The sequence below is a fragment of the Myotis lucifugus genome, unplaced genomic scaffold (assembly GCF_000147115.1).
Source record: "Myotis lucifugus unplaced genomic scaffold, Myoluc2.0 scaffold_110, whole genome shotgun sequence".
In the NCBI taxonomy this organism is placed as follows: domain Eukaryota; kingdom Metazoa; phylum Chordata; class Mammalia; order Chiroptera; family Vespertilionidae; genus Myotis; species Myotis lucifugus.
The window spans coordinates 1,680,591-1,686,271 of NW_005871158.1; the positions used below are offsets into that span (position 1 = coordinate 1,680,591).

Below are 5,681 nucleotides of genomic sequence, written 5' to 3' on the forward strand. Positions count from 1 at the left end.
CCGCGCCCTGGCCCTGCCCTGGGGACTCGGGGGCGCGCGGCAGGGGCAGACGAGGAGCACCCCCAAAGCCCAGGTCTGCGCGCGCCCGCGCTCCCCGAGCCGCGCTCTCGCCCCCGGGCGTTTCGTCCGGAATGTCTGGCCGCTGCGGAGACCCCCGCTCCCTCCCACTGGCGGGCCTGGGGCGCCAGAGCCGGAACCACCCCGACCACCTGGTCCCCCGCCCGAGACCGAGGGGGCGGGGGGAGCCGAGGCCCTCGGGCCCCGCGGCAGGGAGCGCGTCGGTGCCCTGAGGGCGGTGTCCTGGGTCAGGAGGGGGCAAGGGCGGGCAGGAAGGGCGCCGGCCCCTTTCACCCCGCTTCCCGCGCGGCTTAGCAGCAGCAAGTGGTAACTAGCGACCTGCCAATGCGCCCCAGCCAGCCCCTCCTGTCCACAGGGGCGACCCCACCCGCCGGGGCAGCGTGCGTCCTCGGGGGACACCGTCTGCCCGGCTCGCGCCAGCCCCGGGCCCAGGCTGGGCCTGTGGCCACATTACGGCCGGGCTGGCCGGCAGGCGTCGGGCGCAGGGCAGCGGTCGCGCCTCCGGGGCCAGGTCCCGCCTCCCCCACGGACGGCTCTGGGCGCTGGGGCCGCGACCACGTGCCGCCCGGGTCCAAGGACCGGCCGGCGTGGAAGGCGCCTAAACCCAAATTCTGAACGTCCAGATGGGACAGGATCGCACCCCTCTGGGTGCACCCGTCGGCTTCTCAAAACACCTGGCAGGTCCCTCGAGGTCTGTTGGTATGGGGGAGGGGAATTCAGGAAGCAGGAACCTTAAGTCTTCGGGCAAAAAGCCCGCAGAGAGAAGGTGGGAGAGGCCGGGATCTGAGATCGACTCCCTGAAACCCGCGTCCAAGCTGACTGGCTCCAAGACTGTTATGAAAGGGGACTAGAAGCGCTGCCCAGAAATGCAAATGTCCCTGCCTCAGTGGTGCCTGGAGTAGTCCTTTGGCCGCACAGCAAAACTAATTTTGCTTCCTTCCTCTTCCCTCTCCCCCCAAGGGGAAAACTCATTGTTGTCTCCAGATCTTAACCCAGTTGTCTGACCTCAAATTAAAAACACATCTCTTTTCAGTGCCCAGAAACAAGGGTGCTTGTAGAAATTCTGACCGGAAATTCCGTTCTTTAGAATGAGGCTATTATACAAGTTGATTTTCTGCTATTTCCTTCAGAAACAAGATGAAAATCCTCAATAAAAGCCAGGGATGACCAAAGTATTACTACTATGCTGTTTAGAGTGAGGAGAACAAAAAAGAAATTTCAATTCCCCCAAATTTTTCATTTTTTGATCATTTTAAACACCTTTCCATTTTTAAGATCCAGGTGGCATTTTTTGGTAATTTAACTTCAGGATTGGTTCTAAAATTTTAAAGTTCATTTGGTCTTAACTACCAATTGAGCTTACTTCCTTTTATCAAAAGAGCCATTTCCTTCAGCTTATTTTAAAAAAAAAACCACTGAATTTCTTTCCAAGACACCATGCTGCCTGTTTCACCCCTGTGTTGTAAGGAGGCACCTAAAAAACAAATGCTATAACATACTTATGCACATTATGATCATGAGACAGTATATGCAAATTAACACTTTATTAAATTATCTGTTTTCAAATATCTGAGTTTAGGTTCAATATTTTCCTCTAAGATGGGAGGACATTTTGTTTCCATAAAACTGGATAACAAAGAATATTGTTATACATAGCTATCTAGTAGTTTATCTGGAATTAAGTACATTATCAGCAAAATAAGCCCAGATTGATGCGGTTGCTTGGTGGCAGTAAGACTGTAGAGGGAAAGAGACAGCATTGTGAATACAGGTAGTTTTAACCCGGAACACAGTGTGTTTGTTTTTAAAATTTTCAATCTTTATCCTATAGTTTCCAAGACTTCCATCTCCGCTATGGATGTAGATGTATCCCGGGTCTATGCTTTTGAAGCAGCAACAGACTATGTGCTGCAAATGACTCCAATCTAGGGTTTAGGAAACCCTTGGATACATGCAGTTCTATGGTTCAGAGCCTCAGCCAACAGGAGCCCCAAAGGCGAGCTCTGCAGATGTCTTCCACGCTGGTGTGGACAGCAACGTTTCTGACAGAAGCTTCTGTGTCAGACAGGACCCTGGGGAGAACAGAAGCGTGGAGTGGGAAACGTCCCAACTGTAGTAGCAACAGCCTTGCCATCCTGGACAGGGAAGGAGCAAACATCACAGATTTATTCCTTCTACACAAAATCAGTTCACGAGTTTTTCACTTCCTTTCATTTTTATGAAAACACACACACACACACACACACACACAGAAAGTCTATGCAAAATGGGTTCCAAAGTAAAATACATAGATATCTGGAAGTTCAATTCTTTGAATTGAGTGCAAATCATCTTTCATACATAACACGTGCCAGAATTTCCTTGTGGCAAGCAAATTCATTGAAGACTGCAATCTGCAGTGTATCACAACACAGCATAGAAACCATGAGTATAACTTTCCTTTCTTTTAGTCTAAATTGCAATACTATGGTAAATCTGGTTTCAGACCAGGCAAAGTGTGATCTACTTGTTAGTGTTACATGATCTATGTCTGCCTACATGCAATCTAGCCTGTAAGATTATGTTTTTAAAATTAAGAGGAAATATTTAAAAATATGTATTTTTATTGATTTCAGAGAGGAGGGTAGAGGGAGAGAGATAGAAACATCAATGATGAGAATCATTAATTGGCTGCCTCCTGCATGCCCCCTACTGGGGATTGAGCCCACAACCCGGATGTGTACTCTTGACCGGAATCCTGGGACCCTTCAGTCCGCAGGCTGACGCTGTATCCACTGCGCCAAACCAGCAAGGGCAAGAGGAAATTTTAAAAGAAAATTGTTTGAGAGTGGCTCTCCCATCTTCTTCTGGCCATAGGCCTGGGATGAGTTATTTTTCTACTGCACTGTCAGTTATTTCCAAGTCTCACTGGGGCCAGAAATTAACATAAGTTAGGTCTAAGATGCCAACAGAGACTTTCTGCTTGGGACTGGCCTGATGACCATATTTCCCACTTTGAAACAATCATACACTCCTGCTGCAGTGAGAGCAGTAGGAATCTGGAGACCGCAAAAAATTCTGTGTGTGTGTGAGAGGGTAAGATATACAGAAAAGTCAAAGCTTTCCCCCATTACTCCAAGGAGAAAAAAAGTCAATAACAATACATACAGTAAAGAATAAAGAAGCAGCTTAACAATTAACCTACTAACTGGCCCTGTTCTCAGTGTTTAGTGAGAACCACTCCTCCCCGTCTCCGTCTCAATTCTTGACTTGTAGAAATGGGTCTAAGTTGCTCTGCACTTATTTTCTGGAGCTCAAAGGCTGAAGCATTCTTCAGATTCAGGTGTCCTGAAACTAATGTCAGTCCTTTGTGGAACAGGGGGCTGGTTCTCTTCTAACTCTGGAAAGAAAAAAGAAAAGTGCCATGGACACAGACAATAGGGTGGTGAAGGCCTGGGATGGGGGTGGGGCAGGGTGGTCCTGGGTGCTGAATGTGGAGAATACATGCGTGGCTGCATGTGTGGAGGTGGGACTGTGGTCAAGGCCTGATTGTATCCACAGACTGTAACCTATACAGATGGGACTAGATCACTAAGAACACTCCTGGGTTTTCTGGTGGGTCTTGGCTATGTCCAGATGCCTTTTGCATGGTTTTGGAATTTCACATAAAGACCCATACTTTGCTCCACCTTCTGAAGTCACCCTTTTCTATGGAAGAAAATAAATCTCCAACAGAGGAAGCCAACTTTTATTTAAAGTACATGAACAATCCCCATCTCCTTGTAGACCTGAAGAGGATTCAGCAAGTTGGCATTTTCCTCCTTTCTGAACACAGCACCATCAATTTACTCAGGGTTCGGCAATAGGGTGGGCAAATAGCAGGTAAAATACAGGGAAAGGAAATACAACCTTAAAACAGAAGAGAACAAGTAAGTATTATTCTACCCTCTCCTTATCCTGCTCCTCCCCTACTCTGCCTCAGAGAATAAACCACCAGAGTCCTCGAGAACATGCCGAGTTTCTGCTCTTAAACGGCTCCTTTTCCAAGGAGGAACAAGGTCTGTTTCTGATCTGGGGCCTTAGACGCTCTGTTATTGCAACTTAATTTTGCTGGAGCTTCTTTTCAAAGATTATTTGGAATGAATTGTTTCTTTTGTTTACTATCTAACAAACGACCTCTGCTAATCTTATATTTTATCTCCCTAACATATGGAAAAGCTATTTATTCTAGCCAATCACAATAAAGAAAACCCCATTTTATGGAAAAATATATATCACTAGTCTGTTGATCATTAAAGATATGATTACCAGTGAAAACCCTCCGAAGGTGGCACATTTATGCTTCTAGGAACAGATGGGGACACGCATTTTCCTTGCAAATACTTTTGAAATTGCTCTACTGGTAGCAGTATAAAAATGATATACAGATGCCAGGGCCGGCATGGCCAGGATGAGTGCGCCAGATTTACACAGTAAAGCCTTCACACGCGGGCTGTCAGTTTTGATTGATCTCTACTATACCTCAGGAACTTGTTGACTAGGTAGGGAAACAGTGCAAATAATTCACTGCAGCAAGTCAGATAATTCACACAACCAATCGGTCTGCTTCACTTTCTGGCTGTGACATATGAGCCTTCCCTACAAAGATGCATCATTTTCCAGCTTGAGCAATATTCAATGTCAGGAAAGGAAAGGTATTAAAGCCACACAAAAGGAGGCAGACTAACGCAGGACCAGAAGTTGTTTTGGTAATGGAGGCCAGATCATGCTCTACTCTAAGTCCTACCAGAGCGTTCAGGCTCAATTGTCATTATCATATTGATTAAAAAAAAAAAAGTTCATCATAGTGCAATTTTAGGTTTAACGCCAACGGATTGGGAAAGAGCAAAGAATTATCCCACAAAAGCACAACATTCTTACCGCAGGGACGTTTCCCTGTTCCAGTTCATTGATGGAGTTGATTAAGTTTAAATGAAGCAGACACTGGATAAAAGTAAGGGTATTGACCACTGGGCACCGCGATCCGTGCTTGAAAGGACCTGATACATGCAGAAAAGCAAGATTTGCTAAATGCTCTAATCTTCAATCAAATCTTACATCAATACAGACAAAGTTTGGTAATGAGAGATTCAATGAAGCATGTGGGAGAAAGAATTAATCCTCTTGGTCTAAACTGGCTTCAACTTTGAAGCTTGCTCCGAAGGAAAGACAGTTATCTAAATGCTAAATAAGAAACTTATTGTACTTTTCATGGCATGCTAATCTTTTGTCTATTTCATCTCTATTATGTGTATGCTCCTAGATTGCAGTTGTCATGGTGATTATATCAAGCCACGCTTGGGGACTGTGGTGAGAAGCCAGGCACGGAGGTGGAAAAGACCCCCACACAATCCACAGTCCCAAATTAAGTAAATAAATAAGTAAAGGGGGAGGAGAAGTAGGCAGGCTCCAGACACCTCTGGGGGCTCCTTCCAGCCAGGTTCTGGCCTTCCCCCGTTTCAGGGCCAAAGATGGTTGGGTTTTCCTGTGTCTTTCCAGGCATGGTCCCTCAGCCCGGCCAGCAGGGAGCAGTGTTTGGTAATGGTAGTGGGGAGGGGGTCAGGCATCCTTCCTACCTCAAACAC

General features: G+C 46.6%; 1 long non-coding RNA gene across 1 annotated transcript; it reads right to left on the bottom strand.

The window, feature by feature from the left end:
- Positions 1-1,607: 1,607 nt before the first annotated feature.
- LOC106697881 lies at positions 1,608-3,450 on the bottom strand. Its single transcript, XR_001349143.2, has 2 exons — positions 3,263-3,450; positions 1,608-2,213 (listed from the first exon to the last, which is right to left on the bottom strand). It is a non-coding gene; the product is annotated as an uncharacterized LOC106697881 (long non-coding RNA).
- Between the last annotated feature and the right edge of the window lie 2,231 nt (positions 3,451-5,681).